Genomic DNA, 21,214 nt, shown 5'->3' with positions numbered 1-21,214 from the left:
CTCCTGATTTTCCAAGATGTTTGGTTAATACGTAATAAAATGTAAAGACTAAAACAATATATTTTTTAGATAAAACTAAAAACAGTAAAACAACTCACACTTTACACTTGTATTGCCTCTTGCTTTCTCAAATTAATTCTGTATTCTCAAAAGTATGATCATAAAAGATAACAAGTAAAAAATTAAATCTCAGATTATTAATATTGCTTTTCACAAAGGCATTTAAAACTGTCTGCTATTTGCATTTATATTAGGAAACATCCTTTTTAAACATCAGTGAGCATGCTCTCCAAGTGCATTTACTTAAGCATTCTTATTAACAGTCCTGGTATTATTTTAATAAGAAGTATCTAATCAAGATATTTTAATCTAAATATTGTAGATAAATCAGAATATATTAATCATTTACATGCAATCAGAACATTAGAATTTTTAAAGCTACATAACTGTTGATTTACTGAGATACGTCAGCCACCAAAAGTAGCAAGTAATGAGAACAAGTAATTTATGCTGAGTAAATTCTAATCAGATGTCTTTAAAAAATTGTGTAGGAAAATGAACATGTACAACTATGATGAACTAATCTCCTCAACTAGAACAGTCCTGGATGTACTTAAAATATTGAGATTTCATTTAAAATAATATTTATAGTCTTTCCTCCAAAAAACACATTTTAACTATTTTGGTCTCATTGCCAAGGGAATAGAAAAGGAACTCACAAAATGAGATTATTTTAATTATCTTATTTTCCTATTAAAATGGCAAGACACATATTGAGTTTAACAGATATGAGAGAGTATATTCTTTTTGACTATAAAAAATATTTTTGAGGTCTTTTTTCTTGGTAGTGGGATGTCACTTTGCAGGAGTAATATCTAACTACAGATACATATAGATACAGATACAAATACAGATATATATATGTGTGTATTCTATTTGCAGAGAATTACTTATTAAAAGGTATTTGTGATAAATATCTCCATTTATGAAATGAAAAAGTGATTTAAAAACAGCAAATGTTGACTGAAGGGAAATTATCTTGCAATTTATGACAGCATCTAATTTAAATCCCTACTTTGTGACTTAAATCAACATTGTGAGTTTTAATTAAATTGATACTGAATAATAAATTCTTCAGCATAGTGAGATAAGTGGATTCAAACTTACTATATTTCCTACAAAGCATACATTATTCACTTACGAATATATCTGTGAAAAAAAATTTTAATGTGATTATTTGGAAACAAAGCCAAAATGAGTATGACTCATATCAAAACATCTGTTTTTAAAACTGTAGTTACCACATGAAATGGTTAAGGGTAGAATTTAAAAGACATGTATTCTATTATTTTTTCACTTTTAAAACATTCTCTGATTTAGAAGGTGGGGTAAAAGGAATCAGAATATTTGTGAAAATAATTATAGTGCATACACGTATTGAAAGGTAGTATGTGTAATGAAGCTGCGGTATCTTTTTATTCAACGGGAACACGAGAGGAAAGGAGAAAGGAGGAGACAGGGGTCGGGTCACAAGACAACGGACTGGCGGCGGCGGCGGCGGCGGCGGCGGCGGCGGCGGCGGCGGCGGCGGCGGCAACAGAGCGAGCTCCGGGGGCAAAGGGCGGGGAGGGTGGGCGTGTGCAGGTGCGAAGCGAGGGGTGACCGGGACGTCGGGCTGAAAGGTCTCGGTTGGTTCCCGTTGCCCCTTCCCGCGGCTGAGCCTTGGGAGCCACGGTGATCTCGGGCGTCTCCGGAGCGGCCGCCGCTACCGTCTCTCCAGGCTGAGCGGGGAGGCGGCGGCTGCAGCCGCGGGCACAGCAGCCGCCACGTCGCACACGCGCGGAGAGCGGAGGTCCACACCCTGACGACGATCGGCAGTGCGAAGACCCAGGCCCCGGGCACGTCTCCTCCACTTCCGTGGAGGAGCTCAAGGGGATGTCGCTGCTGGACCCGGCAGAGTCCAATGGATCACTGCTTTTGGAATCAAAGATAAATCCAAACACTGCACATCAGAGACAACAGGATCCATTAACTGTTTGGTCAGAAGCTGAAAACTATGATCTGGCAATAAGTTTTCAGGAAAAAGCGGGCTGTGATGAGATCTCGGAAAAAAATTTGTCAGGTTCAAGGTAAGAATCAACCAGTGAAGCCACACAGGACCTCACTGATGAACCAGAAGAATGATTTGAAGAAATGCCTGAAACAAGTCATCTGATTGACCTGCCCACATGTGAACTCAAATAAACTTGAAGAGATTGCTGACTTAGTGACCTCAGTTCTCTCCTCACATATCCATAGGGAAAAGCTGGATCTGGCCTTGGAAAATGAAGGCTATATTAAACAACTACTGTTCCAAGCTTGTGAGAACCTAGAAAACACTGAAGGCTTACACCATTTGTATTAAATTACTAGAGGAATCCTACTCCTAAGTAAAGCAACTCTGCGGTAATGTTCTCTGACGAGTGTATCGTGGATGTCGTGGGATGCCTTGAATATGACCCTGCTTTGGCTCAGAGAAAAAGGCACAGAGAATTCTTGACCAAAACTGCAAAGTTTAAGGAAGTTATTCCAATAACACATTCTGAACTAAGGCATAAAATGCATCAGACTTACAGGGTACAGTACATAAGTGAGAAACTACTTGTTTTATGAGGTCAAACAGAATCTTGATACAAAATCCTGACATTAACTTTGTAAGAAAGGAAAGTAATAAGCTAGTTTTAAGTGTAAAATAAAATTTTAAATGTACTAAAGGTATAATACCTCAAAACCAAGTTGACATATTCAAGAAATGAAAGGTAATTTACTATAGTATTAGGATAAAGAAGAAACACATTCCTCAGAGATACATGTAAGTTATTTTTAAAATTGAACACCTTTCATGTTATACCAAAAAGGGAAATATAGAGGATTTTGCTTATATAATTAGTGTTAAATATAAAAAAACTTAGAGCAAGCATCATACTTTATGGTAAAATGTTGAAAGCTTTATCTTTGAGATGATATACCATTCAAGGATCCATATAACTATTTCTCATTAAAAATTTAAAAGTAGTCACAATCTGTATAGCATAAAAGATACAAGAAAGAATGTGTAAGGAATAAAAAGGGAGAAAAAAAACTTTACTACTTAGAGATGTTCTCAGTTTGAAGGTAGAAATACCCCTTCAAAAACTCTGTACAAAAATTATTGCAATTAATAAGTTTAGCAAAATTAAAGTGAAAATTAGGATAAAAGCTGCATTTCTAAATGAAGGAATAAGCAGGATAAAAGAACCTTTGAAAAGTTCCATTTAAGACAAGATATAAAATTATCAGATATATAAGAACAATTGTAAAAACATATTTTAAATATATTTGAACAAAAACAGTACAGATCCAAGGTCAGCCAAATGGCACTGAACAAATAACAATTTATGGCCCAAAACAGCTTTCTGAGAGCTCTAGAAAATGGTTAGGAACACCCCACAAAGAAGCAGCTGCATTCAAACCGGCAGGAAATTTGTGGCATTCTGCTCACCCTTGCCCCACCTCCTTCATGTTACATCTCTGTGCGATCTGGAGGGAACAGCTCAATTCTCAGCTCCTACCTTGGACAGAAAGACAAGGATGAAACCTTCTTGCCACATTCTAGGGGTTGGTTGAGGGGGTTATTTCTGTCTTGCTTGACCAAGAACAGTGATGAGAGTGGTGGCAGAGTTTAGATATCAGACTGGAGGCTGCTGAAAGCAGTGGAGGGTACTGTGACATGCTGGAGATACATGTAGTCTGCAGTCCCACTGGAACCTTGGGGCATGAGCTTATGGGCAGAGAAATAAAATAGAAATCTAAGATGACCGGGAGAAATCAGGGATGAGACCCTTAAAAGCAGCTGTATAGATGGGGAACTTTAAAAAAAAAAAAAAAAAAAAAAAAGCAAAGGCCCAGAGAAGATGCATCATTCCTGGAAAAGATATGAAAGGACCTGGAGCCTTTGAACTGAGCTGATCAGTGAAGGTCTTCCTCTACACAGAGCTATTCCATAAAAACTGGAGAAATGGCTGCTTTTCCAAATTCCCAAATCTCAGTAAAAATCACAGGTACATAAAGAAACAGGGAAACAGCCCATTCAAAGGAACAAAATAAATATCCAGAAACTAACCCTAGAGCAATTCAGACTTCTAACCAACTAGACAAAGACTTGAAAACACCGCCTTAAGTTTACTCAAAAACCAAAAGAAAAATGTAGACAAATAAGCAAAATTAGGAAATGATTTATGAACAAAATGAGAATATCATAAAGAGATGCAAATAATAAGAGAAAAACTCTGGAGCTGTAAAATACAATAAACGAATTGAAAAATGTATTAAAGGTGTTCAACAGCAGACTTCATCAAATAGAAGAGAAAATAGTGGATTTGGAGATAGATCGTTTGAAATTATCAACTCAGAGGAGCAAAAAATAATAATAAAGAAAAATGAAAAGAGCCTAAGGGATTTATGGGACACTATCAAATGGAACAATATACATAGTATGGGAAACCCAAAAAGGGAAGACGAAGAGAGAAAAAGGAGCAGAGAGCTTATCTGAAGAATTGAACAGTTAAAAGTGGTCAAGTTGGTAAATGTGTTTTATCACACAATGAAATTAGGAAAAAAATGAACAGATACCTGTTATATAAAGCAACATGAATGAATTTCACAAAAGCATTATTTAGTAAATGAAAGCATAGCCAAGACATGGAAACAGCCTAAATGTCCATCAACAGATGACTCGATAAAGAAGATGTGGTATATTTATACAATGGAATGCTATTCAGCCATAAAAAAAAAAAAAAAAAAAAAAAAAAAAAAAAAAAAAAAAACTTAACGCCATTTGCAGCAACATGGATGTTCCTGGAGAATGTCATTCTGAGTGAAGTAAGCCAGAAAGACAAAGAAAAATACCATATGAGATCACTCATACGCGGAATCTAAAAATAAAACAAACAAACATAAATACAAAACAGAAACAGACTCATAGACATAGAATACAAACTTGTGGTTGCCAGGGGGGCGGGGGGTGGGAAGGGACAGACAGATTTCAAAATGTAGAACTGATAAATAAGATTGTACTGTGTAGCACAGGGAAATATATACACAATCATGTGGTGGCTCACAGTGAAAGAGAATGTGACAATGAATGTATGTATGTTCATGTATATTCAAATTCTACACTGGAATTTGACACAACATTGTAAAATGACTGTAACTCAATAAAAAATGTTTAAATAAAAAAAGTACATGAAAGCAAGATATTAACATATACTTTAAGACTCCATTTATATAATGATCAAATTTGATAATTTAAACTATCGTATTTAAGAATTCTTCTATCGGCAAAACAATAAAGGAATGTTAAGGAAGCGATTACTATATAACTCTTCCTTATGATTACCTCTTGGTTGGGAAGAGAATAGTTACGAGGGATCATGAGAGGATCTTCATGGATGCTGGAAATGCAACTGCAACTTATTTTTTATCTGAGTGATACACTGCTGACTGCTTTTTAATTTACTGCTCAGCAGTTTCTATTTTGCAGTATTTTGTGTATGTGTGTCTGTCCTGGATAGTCTCTGGGCAGTTCACCATCACTTTATTCTCTTCTAAATTTTGTCAGTGAGAAGTGGCATCACAAAACGTGTCTCTCAGGAGGGAAGAAGGGGTTCCTGAGGCAGTTACAGATATGAATGGCAGAGCTGGCTACCTAGAAAACTGCTCACTTTTGTGGCCAAAACAAGGAAGTTTGTGAGGACTGCCTACATATTCTTATAAATTGCAGCAACTTTCTACAGATTTGTCGAGAACATCTGTCTTCGTTCTGCGGGCTACTCTGACGTTTGCTATTCTTAGAATATATGGAGAGGCTTCTGAATTCTAAAAGAAACCTTGATTCTATATCTGTATTTCTATCTAGAACTACGTCTGTATCCATATTTATCTACATATCTCATGGTTACACATGAGTTATATTTCACATTAAAACAAGTTGAAATGTTTGGAGGATGCTGTTAATACTGTGTTGTATATTTGAAATTTGCTAGGAGAGCGTATCTTAAAGTTCTCATCACAAGAAAAAAATCTGTAACTATGTGAGGTGATGGATGGTAACAAAACGAACTGTGGTAATCATCCAGCAATATATACATATATCAAATCATTCTGCTATGCACCTTAAATTTATAGTGTTATATACCAATTATATCTGGATAAAACTAGAAAAAAGTGAGAAAATACTACCATGATTTTTCTAACACCCAACCATCTTAATTCATTTTGATCACCTTGTTCCACATGGTGGGCACTTGTAAAATATTGTCACTTCCCAAAATACAAAGTACTCTGAAACTCATTAATTTAAACCACAAAGGTATATAATCTGGTCTTAGAAAACCACCATGAGAAAGAACATCTACTCTAACTTTTAAAAAGTTATTTCTGTTGTGAGACTATATAGCTCAGAGAGATGCATTTTGGAAGTCTTTTTTATATTAACAGTGGCAAGGGCTATTACTGCAGGCAGGGGCTGTTACTGTAGGACAACTGAAACAGCAGGAATCAAATCTTCACTCAGTGCTTGATATGCAAGCCAGGTACACGGTGCAAGGTTATGTAGGTGTTCTTTCTGGCTTCTGAAAACTATTTCAAAGGTTGTTCTCTCTTGCTGGTATGTTACAGCTTGAGAATCTGCTGTCTTAGTACTTTTCACACCAAACAAAGCCAACATTACAAGGAATGGAACACAACTTTCATCAATAGTTAGGATGAGTTTAAATTCTAATCTACTAGGCATTTGCTATACACACACACACACAAACACATACATATAATAGGTTAGAATTGAAAATAGAATAATTGGTTCCTTTTTCACTCATTTTAGACTTTCAAACAGTAATTAATAAAGACATAGTTGTAAGATCATTAAACAAGATTACAAACCAAAGAGCCTGAGAGTTAAGGCTATTTAATAAATAAAAATACACAACAGGAGTTGAAATAAAAATTCAACTCAAAAGATACGTAATCTCAGATACTTTCATTTTATAAAACGAATTAATCAAGTTGATGTCCTTTTTTAATACTGTGGGACTACATTTCCTGCTTTATTACAGCCCTGGGAATGAGAATCTTAAAGCTTTCATTAACTTCTAGTAGAAAATACATTCAATCAAAAATTTGTATGTTTCTATGTGATACATATGGTGACATTCTAAAAATTTTACTGATCAAATACCAAAGTTGTATATGAATATATTTAACATACATGCATAAAATCTCAAAATACTTTATTCATTTCAGGTTAGAAAGATGGGAGGATACAAGGGAAAAAAGTATTTGAATTCTGAATATCAGAAGTAGTTACTAGTAATCATTTTTAAGATTCTATTTTAGTAACACAAACATTTGCTTTAGAGCCTTTTCGGTTATATTTAAAAATTCTAATCCCATTTAATTTTTATTATAAAGCCCCTTGAATTATAACCAAAACTAGCAACCCATTTCAATTCACGCTCCCTTCCCAAACTTCTCAGATGAGGAAACAAAAATAATTAACAGAACCCACTAGCATTTACTTCCGGGATAACTTGAGTTTTTTTTTTCTTTTGAAATGTATTTTTCACGAGTTTTACAAAGCCTTGTGAAGTGGCTGTCATTTGAACTGTTTCTTTATCCTTCGGTATCAGTGCCCGGAGAGAGAGCTTCAAAAATAATAGAAAATAAAAGATTCAGCAAAGATTTGATATTTTTAAATACTCTGTCAGTTCTATCAAGGCTACAAATTATAGTTCCAATAACCAATCACTGTCTTCTACTCTCATAAATGTCCTCAAATATTGAGATACTGAACATAAATTTAAAATTTCCAGTTGTATTTTAAATTTTTTTCGTCTTTAGTTTTTATGGACTGTGCCATCCTTTTGCTGTCTTGTGTGGCAGCTAGCTACATTTTAGGATTTTGTAATTATTTGTTGAAATTATATATACATATATTTCATGAAAAGAGACATGTTCCATCATCAATAGCGCTTATAAAGAACGTGCTACGTTTCAGTGACGAAACAATGGTAAATATATTGTAACGTTGTGCTATGTCTTCACCCTCAATTTGATAAATTTATCTCAGGGAATGAGCACCTGAGAGCGCCTGAGGGTCCCGCTGTGTTGGGGCGTGTCTCACCGGGGACGCCCCTCTTTCCAGCCTCCTACCTCCTTTCCAGTCACCACCTCGAGGACAGCCTTCTGGGCCCTTCTCTGTCTCCGGCACCAGACAGCCAGCTCTTTCGTGCCAAGCGGCCCTGAGCTCCCGGCCTCGGCGGGACGACCCCGCGCGCGGAGGCCGCCCACCCGGCTGGTCACGGGCGCCCGTGGGTCCCCCGCACTCACCTCGCCCGGCTCTGTCTCCACCGTGACCCGACCCAGGGGAGCTGGCTGAGTCTCAGGGTGAAAACGCCAGCGCAGCGAGGCGGCCTGCCTTCTTCCAGAAAGTACGTTACGGTAGCCGTCCCACGACAAACGGACGACAACCTTGGACGCCGCGGAAGCCCCCAAGGCCCTTCCGGAGCCGCCCGGCCCCGCCCCCACACAGCGGCTCTAAGGGAGCCGCCCGGCCCCGGCCCCGCCCCCTCCTCCTCCCCAACAGCCATGCGTGAGCCGCCCGGCCCCGCCCCCTCCCGCGGCTTCCCGGGGCGGGTGCCCGGCCCCGCCCCCTCCCGCGGCTTCCCGGGGCGGGTGCCCGGCCCCGCCCCCTCCCGCGGCTTCCCGGGGCGGGTGCCCGGCCCCGCCCCCTCCCGCGGCTTCCCGGGGCGGGTGCCCGGCCCCGCCCCCTCCCGCGGCTTCCCGGGGCGGGTGCCCGGCCCCGCCCCCTCCCGCGGCTTCCCGGGGCGGGTGCCCGGCCCCGCCCCCTCCCGCGGCTTCCCGGGGCGGGTGCCCGGCCCCGCCCCCTCCCGCGGCCGCCTAGGCGAGTCGGTGGAGGGCATCCTCAAGGTGGGCAACCATCTGAGTAATTTCTCAGTCAGCTGACCCCAGGGTGGGCAGGGCGAGTATCTCTTCCAAAGGCTCATCCTGGAGCTGCACTGGAGCCTCAGGAGCTCCGGGGCCTTTGAGGGGCGCCTCTGCGTTCCCCTGGTGTCAGGGCTTCTTGCTTGAGCCTTTCTGCCTGCAGCCACCAGGCAGCTTTAACCATCCTGGAGCCCCGCCCAAGCCACGGCCCAAGTGGAAACAATAAAGCTTCTGCAGCAAAGTTAAATAAAGCAAAATAAACAAATAAAAAGGCTTTAGAAAGGGTCCGTTTGTCTTTCAAAAAAACCTTTTTATTCTCCCATAGATTTCCCACATCCCCCTATTCCCTTCCCCTATTAAGGTGGTATATAAGCTCTCAAATCTCGCCCCTTTTGGGGGAGTACTTTTCTTTTTTTCCTGTGAAACTCCTTGTGTAGTGTATGTGTATGTATGAGTATTTAAAACAATAAATTTGTGAATCTAGTCTCCTGTTAATTTGCTTTGTTGCTTATTTCATAGAGTCAGCTTTTGAACTGAAGTGTAGCAGAGAGTGTGCCACCCCCAGATGTATGATTTGGGCATAAGAATTCTTTTGAGCTGAGGATACAAGAAAAGCTCCCACCTTCCCCTATTTGCTTGAAAGCAGGACATACATTTTCACAGCCATTCCTTCTCCCATTTCTACCAAAAAGGACAGAAGTTAATCACACCATTAGACACCCCATTTTCCCATAAGGGGAAAAAGACTTCTTCTATCCCTCTGGGCTCTACAGGGAAGGACAAATAATTTTCTTTCTACCCTTCTGAGTTTTGGGACCAGAGCAATCTGCATAACAAACTTTACTTAACAGCCTTTATTTCAACCCCTGGAGGCCTGAACCTTCTTTCTGCTGTCCTGTCATTTCTCCACAAATTTACTCTCTTTGAATTACTCATTTTCCCTTGGGTATCTCCCATATACATGAGGTGTACATGTTAATAAACTTCTGCTTGTCTTTCTCTTGGAAACCTGTCTTTATTACAGTGGTCTCAGCCCAAAACTCAGAAGGGTAGAAAGAAAATTATTTGTCCTCCCCTGTAGAACCCAAGAGGGTAGAGGAAAAGTCTTTTTCCCCTTATACTTTCTGTGTATAAAGAGAGAAAAACTATGTGTAAGGCACAGCTGTTCTTTTAAGATGCACAAATCATCTAACTCTAATGGAATTAACATGTGATTTAAGAAAAAGCTAATTAATGAAGATCTGGAGAATAGGCTCCATGAAGGAAAACAAAACCCAAACCAAAGCAACACAAAAGAAAATGATACAGTGGAAAAAGGAAATCTGAAAATGTAGATCTTTCCACGTTCCTCAACACACAAACGCCTACAGACACAAACACACATGCAGGCACGTGTGCATACACAGAGACATATACATGTTAAAATAAGTAAAATTGTTTCAGTATGTATCATAAGGCATTTCTGGAAACTTTCACTCTGATAAATATTAGCCAATTAGGAAACATAGGATTTTAGATTTTTATTTTTTATTTGCCTGCTTAGTAGTAGTAGTAGTAAATATTTTATTAATTTCTCAGATCCTTTATTCATAACTTTTAAAATATATAATCATTTTGCAGGAGGAGAGTAATAGTAGGCAATATATAAAAATGCTGGCGATATTGGGGTTCTGATTAAGTTACTTGCCTGACTGAAGAATAATAAGAAATAAATTGTAATTATTTTTTGTTATTCAAACAATAGCACCACAAACATTTTGCTAAAGTTATCCTAATGTATTGATTTTCTAACACAGTCATAGCAAAGCACCACAAACTGGGTGGCTAAACAATTTATTGTCTAACAGTTCTGGAGGATAGAAGTCTGAAATCAAAGTTTCAGCAGTGCTGGTTACTACTAAGAACTATGTGAGAGAATTTATCCATGTCTTTCTAGCGTTTGTGGTTTGCTGACAGTCTTTTTCATTCTTTGACATGTAGATGCAGCACTACAATCTTTGCCTTCATCTTTATGTGGAGTTCTCCCTGTGTGCATCTATTTCAAGTGTCCAAATTTCCCCTTTTTATAAGGACACGGTCATATTGGATTAGCGCCTACTTTAATCACCTCGTCTTAACTTGATCATCTACAAAGATGCTATTTCAAGAAAATTTTACACTTACAGGTACTGCGAAGTTAGAACTTCACCATCTTTGGGGGCAACATAATTCAACCCATAACACTTAGGAACTTTGGCATCATTAACACAAGTACAGTTGTGTTAACTTGGAGAAAGTAAAAAAGGAAAGAAAAAATCCCAGTTAGATAATTGAGGCTCATGTGCCCCAGTGACACTCATGTTTCTTTGTAACTAATTTATTTCTGGTACAAACACTGTATTTTGTCAATTCTAATATATACTTTTTTACATTTTAAACTTTATTAAGTCATAATGGATATTAAAAATCAGTGATAATTTATAATTCTAATTGCAAGCTTTTTTCCCTTTATTAATGATGATTAAAATAATATGTCCTAAACTAGATAACATTGTAGATTCTATGATATATGACAATGTGTTTCCTTTTGCAGTATAAGTTAAACCTGAATCATCGTTACGTATAACTCCTATTTAACCAGGTCAAACCTGTATTCTGTCTTTGCCCAGTTTGTTTTAACAACATGTAGTACTCTTAGAGAAGTCATATTTGTTCAGCAGAGAACATGAAATTAGAAATCTGCACGCAAGTTTGTGCATCCCATAACATTTTGATTGAAAATAACCTTCAATCAACCAAGCATATGATTATTGATTATAATCAAAACCTCTAAATGCATTAATCATATCTTTTTTCGTTTAGTTCCAAACCCCCAGTCACCTTTTTAATTTTAATATTACTAAACTTGATTAAGTGTCAGTATGTTCAATTCCTTTGTGGATTGTTAGTACCAAATTATATCATAGTTCAGCCCTTTTGCAAAATCTTCCTTAAAAAGTTTGTGATTGCTTATTTTTAAGAATTGTACTCATCATTTGAATGATGTGCACTATGAAAGCTATGTAAAATGCAAAGATGCGGGTATCATTTGTGCCTGTTTTTATATGATTCTGTGTATTAAACATACACATTTTGTTCTCAAATTCTCTTCTCAAAAATATTTGTCTCACAGCATTTGAAAATACAGCATTTTCCTCAGTTAAATAACCTGTCACTATCATGTTAACCATGTGTTGACCATCTGCCATGTTCGTTTCAAATCAGATTGGTGAATAATTATTTCCACAAGCACAATACCTTTGAGAGGAAAGCTTAGGCAAAGCACACAGAATTACAATTTTCACTATATTCATTAGCATTAATATTCATTCACAAACACATGTATGTATTTATTTTATCTTGTTCTGGTAGATTAAAACACTAAGAGGACTGAGTTATGCAAGGGTTGGGGCATGTTTAGTCAGTACATTTCTCTAAGGGACATTTTGTTCTTTGTTAAATGAGAACAACGAGACCAAGGGCACTCTATTTTTTTTGTTTACTTTTATGTTTGTCTGTGGAGGGTCTTGCTCTGGTTGACTAATGTTCTGCTGTGGTACCATTTTTATATGGGGCTGAAATTTTAATTAGTCCTTTGAGTCTTAGCCAGTTGTCTTTTGGCGACTCAACGCACACGTCTTCAGTCACTCTCTCTGACACCAACTTATGTTCTGACACTCTCTGTCCTAATTAATGCACTTGCATAGCTTTAAATAATTAACTTACTACTAATGTAGAAGCCCTATTTATAAAATATTTTTGGAGTGTCTTAAAATTTGTCTTTTTATTGTTATTATGACTATTTGCTTTTAACCTTTGCTGAATACAGCTCAACTGTATCATGCTTCATCAACATTATTCAGTTAAATATTATTTTGTGTAATCAACTACATTATTATGCTTGTTTATATAATTTCACTTTATTGATATAGATTAATCCATAATGTCTCACGTAAGGAAGACACTTTTAAAGCACTATAAAAACAATATTATGACTATGGATAGCAGTAAATTTGAGAAGTATTATTATTACAACCTTTAAAGTAAGAAAACAGAATTATAACTTGAAGTTGACAATTTTTGGTTTACTGGAAGATGCACGAGTACAAGAAGCTAAGTATTAGCCTGTGATTTAAAAAGTTTCTTGAGATTATTGGTATGATTATCTCCCTAAGAAAAAAAGAGGCTGGTTAGTCAGTTACAGTATGAAACGGTATAGTCATTGACCTACCGTTCTATTGTTTGTTGAGTATTTCTCAAAAGGAAGATATTCTTCTAAGGGACATAATTAATTGTTTTGGTCTCCAACCTGAAAGTAAGTGAGCCCCTGAAAAGTAAGATACAGGTCTGCCATTTACAGCCTTATTGGAGATGCCTCAGTCAGAAATAGTCCAATTCTGATGCACAGGGGGGGAGGAGACACACAAACACACACACACACGCGCGCGCACACACACACGTACGCATACACACAGATCTCAGACCTAATCTGAGGAGGGGTAGCTGCAGACAATACTTCACTTATTTAGATGACACCTTTTGAAACCAAACTGTACCCAGGGGCTTTCTTTGAAATAACCTATCAATAAACTAAACATGGGTATAGCCATGCCGTGGTCCAACATAGGGAAATACATACATATCTGAAACATGATTATATCCTGCCAGAGACAGGAGTAGGAAGAAAGAGGAATTGGAAACATACCACTTTTTCCTCTATTTTTGCCATAAGACCCAGCTAACACATTATTAGTCTTTTTATTCTTTTTTATCCCTCCAAGTGGGTATTAGTTAGGGTTCTCCAGAGAAACAGAGCCAGAGGGGAAGATAGATAGATAGATAGATAGATAGATAGATAGATAGATAGATAGATAGATAGATAGATAGATTGATTGAATACATATATTTGTATGATTGTGGGGGTTGAGGGTTAGTCATTGGCAAGTCCAAAATCTGTAGAGCAGACTTGAGACTCTTGGCCAGGAGCTGACACTGCAGTCTTGAAGAAGAAGTAATTCTTTCTAAAAAATTAGGGCTTATTTTGAAAAATCTGACTTTAGCTCAAATGTATGTCAAAACCTCAAGAGTGTATTAAATAAGTCCCCGGGGCTAAGTAGGTGTGTTCCTAGATTATGAAAGTGGCATAGTGAGCTATGTCAATGTTGCTTAAAGTTCCAGCAAAACAGGTATATGTAGAATAGACAAGAAATAGTGCAAGGGTGTAGAGTTGGACTGAGAGGACAAAATTAGTTCATGGAGGGCAATCTTAAAAGTGTCAATCCAGGGTCCATAAACAGAGTATCTTAAAAGGTACTAAGTTAGCATTCAAGAGATTAGTTACAGGGGCTAGGGGAGAAGCTGATAATAAAGCAAGGAGTCAAAATCCATGTCTGACAGTAATAGTGCCTGACATTGTCCAAAATCAGATTGAAATAAGGTATCCTGACTCTTCATCAGTGGGCAAGTGTTTCGATGCTATGCAATATTCTTATGTTGTCTTGAAAGATGATTCTCTTATATTAAGAGATTACAATCACTTAAAAATCAGTCTTTTAAATACAAGCAATGAATAAACTTAATTCGTTCAACAAAAATATCTTGAGTTTTTACAATTAGCTCAGTATTGTAATATATGCTGAAGAAATACAGATAAAGCTGTTTTACTTTCAAAATAATTAACTTCAGATTAAAAAAGCATCATTGAGACCATGGTACAAATATTTTGAGAACAAGTTGAAATTGTCTAAGTGCTCCAATAATTTTAAAGTATAGAATCTAAAAATTAAACCAAAATAGTTCAAACAAAAATAGAGGACATTACAATACTCAAAGGACTAACATACTTGTGTGAGATTTCAATATACTTCTTCAGCTATTTATAGGTCAAGCAGATAACAATTAAAAATACATTGAAAAATTAATAACAAAATCAATAAACTTTAGCTAATGTACAAGTATACAATTCTACATCTAACAGTTGAAAATATTGTTCTCTAAACAGTACATGGAATAACATGCACAAAAACTAATTATGTGATTGACCTTATAGTAAATCTAAATAATCTTAGAGAATTATCACAGATAACCCAGTCTCTTTACAACAAAAACAAATTAGAAGTTAATAGCAAAAAAGGTATATTAAAACTTCCATTTATTTAGAAATTGTATTACATACTTAATTTATGGTTAAGAAAGAATTAATGGAAATAAAGAAAACACAATTGCATGACATTGAAAACACCACATATAAAACTGGGAGGATACAGTGAAAGTAGTGCTTAAAGAGCAATTTATAACCATACTAGCTTATTCTATATCTACCTTAAATTAATGTCTTTTATATAAATATTAATTTCTACAAATTAGTATCATTCTACATACCTTCTGATGGTCTTGATGTTTTATAAAATATCCAAATTTCAGATATCACTGTGGTATCTTCTTACCTAGAAATTAAAGATATATATTCATCATTTGTAAAACACATCATTTCAGGTGCTATAGTGAAAGAAAACAATTCTCCTAATTCAAATATGATACATGATTGATTAAAAATTCATCCTGATTTCAAAAATGTTAAAAATTTTGGAAACAAAAGTGTCTTACAATTCATAAAATATAACATACTTATGACCATTTTTAGGGACCATCTTTTTGGGTTTTTTTTTTTTTAATTCTTTTAAATTCAGAAGAAATTAAATATTGTTTGTCAGTAACCAAAACATCTCACCAGATATCAAATACCCACAATGAATAATATTAACAAAGTTAGTCTGTAGCAGACTCATTGTCATTTACATTATTTTTGTGAAAAGCATAATGAAATAACTGAAACATTTAAATGTGAAATTTATAATAAGCAGGTAGAAAAATCGTTTACATATAACTAGAAAAAAGACATGGTTGCAAAGAAACACTAGGAAGTCTCTAGCACTACAAGTTTATTCAAACACTCTCCTACATTCATTGCTTATTGTTTTACATATTGCATGAGAATTTTTAATCCATAGAAATGTTTTATTTTACATAGTGAACTGGGCATTGGAGAACGTTTATCAACCACCAATTTTATTTTCTTCCTCTTGCAATTAGCACCCACATTTGTGTTTGGAAGCCACTACCCCTATGCTGTGTTGCAGCAGGATATGGCTATGTGATTTGTCAAGAAAACTAAGACTAGTCTGGCTCTGAATGGCTGTCCCTGCACATAGGAATGATTTGGTGCAGTTCACTCTGTATAATTCTCAGAATCCAACCATGAATTCTTAGTTACCATAGACAATCATTTTTCTAAGTGAAATTTGAAATGCTTTTATCAAAAAATTGCATTGAAATCATGTCTCTGTAATCGATTTATATTTTAATAAGTTAATTGATTTTTTAACCAATGTCTAGGTTTTCCTTTATATTCCTTCATTGAAGATATTATCATTTTCTGGAGCTATTTAATTAGATTTATAGTTTACTACCTCTTCTGTGTGTGTGTGTGTGTGTGTGTGCGTGCATTTAAGAGGTCTTTTATTGGTAGTAAACTAGAGCAAACAATCAGAATAGTACATATGCAGTATTCAGTACACACAATAAAAGTTAAAGAAATTCCAAACCTGCATAAAGCAAAACACCGGAGGAAGACCACACAGCTCAGAGGTAACAGCGGTAAAGGGCCTCTCCATCCTCTGATTACACCTCATGCTCTGTCCCTAACAGAACTTACTGCGCTTACCAAAATACAGACTTTTTAGTATTGCGTGTATTTAAGAAGATTAAACACATTTTCTAAGAACCTTGCAATGACAAGTAAGTGACCCTTTAGCTGGTAAAGCAGACTTAAGGGAGGAAAGTGGGGGAGGAAATTAACTAGTATTTTGTTAAAACACTACCTTCATAACAAGTGTTTCACACTTGCATAGTATTAATTATTTTGTTATACATGGAAGCCTGCGGTAGGCCGATTACACAATAAGACTGCAAACAACCAGTGGTACTTCTCTGACATCAGAAGAGTACCTAAGACTGAAACATCACCAAAACTACATAAAAAACTCACCAGCATAAAGTACATTAAGAAATATAATCAGGAAAAAAATACAATTGCTAAAAAGTGGTTTAGAGCAGAGCCACTGTCCACCAGTAGCTTCAAATGGCAATTAGTGTTCATAGCAAGGTTTGATGACTTTACACGACCCCGTGCAATACTGACTGACACACCCTTTCAAAATGTACGTTAAACAAGCTGCAACTTCACAGAAAAATTCCGATGTTACCACCAAATGAGACGCTCTCACCCCTCTCATTGGCTTTGTCACCAGCTGGAATTACAACCTTCTTACTCACTATCTATAGCTCTGAGTAGGGCGGCTTTATTATACATGGACATCTGTAAGGATTCTGTTCTTAAAAAGGGGGAGGGAGGATGCTAACCCTACTGTTTTAGTATTTGGATGCCAGAAGGCATATTGAAATGCATAGCCAGTTACCTATTGGAATGGGACTCCTTCTGAAGTTGAAACTGTCAAGACAGGGAGAAGAAAGAATAAGCAGGCCCAGAACTCTGAGTGAAAGGACATGTTAAGAACAAAAATAACCACGATAAAAACCCCAGAAGTGTGGGTGACATGTAATAACAGAGACAGGGAACAGTGTTTTTAGGCCATGTATAATAAATAACACATACCCAAATTTTCAAAGAATGATGTAATTCCAACTTGGGTTCTAATACTGGAACCAACCAACCACCTGGGTGTCAACACTGCCCGTCAACTCCTGACAGGCCTTGTCACAGTTGGGGTGAAGAGAGGGTGCTTTTTTTCCCTCCTTCTTTTATTAAAGCTATCATTTCAGGCTTTGATCAAAGACGCAGGAATATTTGTTCTTCCAGGCTGGAATGAATGTGGTTTGGAAGCTCAGAGTACATTGAAAAGCTGCAACAAACTATAGGCAGCCAACAATTCAGAATTTTGGATCGGCCCAGATGGAGACAGTAATTTGAAATGTTTTCGATCCCTGACTTAAATAATGAAATGTGTATCATACTCCCCGTAAATTGGATATTCCATTACAGTGATAACGTACAGAATTCCCATGCATTATGACACTTGCCTGAGAGTAAAGCAATTACAATACCCTTAATCCTAACAACAAAGTTTTGTTTGTTTGCTTTGGGTTTGTTTTTTTGTACTTTTTTTTTTTTTTTGCATTTAAAACTTTTGGGCTATTCCCTGACAGCGTATACATGTAAATTTGATTGCTAAACATTGTCATTTTCAATGATTTTATCTATTGATTTTGTTTAAAACTCATAATACAAACAGAGCTAAAATCACGCCAACAAAATAAACTAAAGATGAAAAGTTGCACTGAAAGGGCATTACATTATTCTTAATAGGCTCACGTAGAAACATTCCAATGGCAGCGTTCTCAAAATAAAATGAAATAACATTAGAAGCCCCCCAGCCTGGTGACTCCTGGGCCTTACTTGTAACTCTGGCTAGGGGGCGTCTTTACCCTCCGACTACATGCCTCACTAGCATCTGACATCATATTTGCATACCCTGAGAAATCTGACACTGAAGTCCTTGCTCTGTGGTCCACTTCTCCATTTGACTTAGTGAATGGGGTCATTGGCGCCCTGACGCCCAACTTGAACTGAGAACCAAATGCTTGTCCAAGTTCTTAATCTGGTACGATGTTCTAGTCTCTACATCTTTCTGAGGAGCTACCTGGCCGGCTAACTCCTGAGATGGGATCTGAAAGCTTTTTCTGCTGTTCCTTCTGGCTAGTCAGTTTCTGAGATGAGGACTGGACGGCTGAAGAAGTCTCTAAATTCTTCTGAGAAATCTATCAGATCATCCAGCTCCTGGGAAGGGGTCACCTGCGGATGTGTGGCATCCAAAGCAGATAAATAAAGACCTGGCTGCGATCCAAAGAACATCCCAAAAGGAGGCTTTGGCAACGAAGATGGCAACACTGAGGTAACAGACTGGCCGAAACCACACTCCAAAGGAGATGTTGTGTATATCTTTTTCTGGAAATAAAGTGTGCTTGTGGAGAGGTGACGACAGGCTGACAAACTGGAAACCGTGTCCAAGAGCAAAACCTGCATTCGTGAATTTTTCAAAAGCCTGCTGGAGGTGTTTGGAGTATTCTTGCACCATGCTGGCCTTATCACTGATCTGGGTGCCTGGGCTCAAGTCTTCTTCTTGCACCAACTCTGAATGTCCTCCCGAGGTGTGGAAATCCGTTATGCTGAAGGGATCCCCCTTCTGGCTCTCGGACTTGGAGTACTGATCCAAAATACTCTGTAAAACCTCATCAGGAATTCCAGACTTGTCGTGACAAGACTTAATTTCCACATGCAGGCCCGAGGAGTCAGTAAGGGGCAAGGGGGCCTCGCTGTCTAAAACTCCAACGCCCGCAGACTGAATGACAAGACTGCTGGGAGACCGTGTGTCTCACGCTCACGGAAAAGGCACTGTTGCTGCTGGCAGTTGGTAAGGATCTTCTTTTCTTCGAGAACTGCATGACATCTTCCCAATTACTGCTCATTTGACCGTGTTTGCCACTTGCGCTCTGGAGACTAACGGTCTCCACGCTGTTGTCTGACTCTAGGCCAAGCGAGCCACCTGGTTTCCCAGACAAGGACTTCTGTCCCACCATGTCTGGTACTGGTGACACGAAGTTCAGGTAGTTCTTCTCCGTTCTCTTTCTACTTCCTTTCTTAAAGATCAATTTGGGCACCCTTTTCTGTAGCTCATCTATACGAGGGCCGATCATGCCTCCACTGGAAGACACGGCTGGCATCTCTACCAAGTAACTTTGCAGGGTCATACTGCTCGAAGCCTGCCAGTCGCTCGTTTTACCAGTCTTGTGTTCCTCGTTTTCAACTGCGATGCTTTTTGACTTCGCCTTTCTCCTCGAAGAGCTGGGATTTCCCTGCGACAACACAGCCAGATTCCCCACGCTGTTGTGGCCGGATGCCCCGGGTTCTGCGCCGCGGGCCCTTCCTCTATGGCTTCTCTATGGTGCGCCTGTCTTCAAGACGCGATCGGTACTTGAGAGATAATGCTGGCAAGTGTCACACGTGTGTGGCTTTTCTCCACAGTGCGTCCTCTTGGGTCTCTCCATGTGGTACTTCTGGATGAACTTCATGCTGCACTCGGCGCGCCCGAACGTCTTCTCGGGACTGGATCTTCTCGTGTCTCTGCAGCAGGTACTTGTGGATGAAGCCCGTGCTGCGTGCTGCACTGGCTGCGCTGGAAGGGCCGCTCCCCGGTGTGGATGAGGACGTGCCTCCGCAGGTGGTAGCAGCTCCGGAAAGCGGCGCTACAGTGATGGCAGATGTGCGGTTTCTGACGAGGGGAGAGCAGGGCGCCTTCCCCGTCTCCCACCAGCGGCGGTTTGGAAGATGCGCTCAGCTTCCTCTTGGCTTTGATTCCCTGAGATTCTTCTGGCTTTGGCCTCTTCACATTCTTGACGCTCGCGTCTGGCTTTGGCTCCTCGGGGCCACGGGGGTCCTCGGTCCGGCCGCCGCCCAGCAGCACGTTGCGGGAGTGCGGGTCCGGCGGGTGCAGGACGCTCAGGTCCTGGATGACGCCGTGGCCTCCCCGGTCCCCGCCGCCCGCTCGTCCGCCCCGGCGAACAGGCCCCCGGAGCCCTGGTGCAGGGGGGCGCCCGGCGGCTCCTCGGGCTCGGCCGGCTTGTCCTGCTTGATGCTGACCGGCGACTGCAGGAAGCCCCCGGGGGTCCTCTGCGCCGGGAAGGCCGCGCGGGGCGCCGCCGGCTCCTTCTTGAAAGTCCCGTCTGAGGTGGGCGCCAGGGTGGGGGGAGTCTCGGCGGCCGTGCCCGCGGGCGGGGCGAAGCTGGCCACCGGGGCCAGCCGGTGGTTGAACTTGAGCATCCCCGGCGGGAAGCTGGGCTCCATCTCCGGCCGCTGCCGCCGCCGCCGCCGCCCAGGAACGCGCTGCCGACTTTCATGTCCCCGGAGCAGGCCTGGGGGTCCCGCCGCCACCGCCTCCGGTTCGTAAAAATCTATAGTTTAAAACTTACACGATTTTTGGTTCTACATACGTTTCTAAATTGTACTTGCATAATTTTAAATGTGGGGAAATCTTTACAATAATGAATATCATGTTTTTATTTTCTTTTTATTTAAATTTTCCAGGTTTTTGTATGTTTCAGT

The 21,214-nt window shown here is 39.2% G+C and overlaps 1 protein-coding gene and 1 pseudogene across 6 annotated transcripts in view; both read right to left on the bottom strand.

Annotated features, from left to right (window-relative positions):
• LOC141573915 (ankyrin repeat domain-containing protein 26-like) overlaps positions 1-21,214 on the bottom strand; it is an 88,923-nt gene that overhangs the window by 55,721 nt on the left and 11,988 nt on the right. For 5 of the 6 annotated variants that reach the window (XR_012500371.1, XR_012500370.1, XR_012500367.1 and 2 more), the window contains exon 2: positions 15,418-15,482. The gene's annotated coding sequence lies outside the window, so the exon portion shown is untranslated. Of the gene's footprint in view, positions 1-8,403; positions 8,568-15,417; positions 15,483-21,214 lie in introns of those variants that run through there. The other variant, XR_012500368.1, reaches the window with a different exon arrangement.
• LOC141573960 (zinc finger protein 281-like) lies at positions 15,492-21,009 on the bottom strand (annotated as a pseudogene).

Source organism: Camelus bactrianus, chromosome 18 (genome assembly GCF_048773025.1).
Source record: "Camelus bactrianus isolate YW-2024 breed Bactrian camel chromosome 18, ASM4877302v1, whole genome shotgun sequence".
NCBI lineage: Eukaryota > Metazoa > Chordata > Mammalia > Artiodactyla > Camelidae > Camelus > Camelus bactrianus.
Note: the sequence above shows the minus strand (reverse complement) of the source record. Positions and strands in the feature narration are given on the sequence as shown.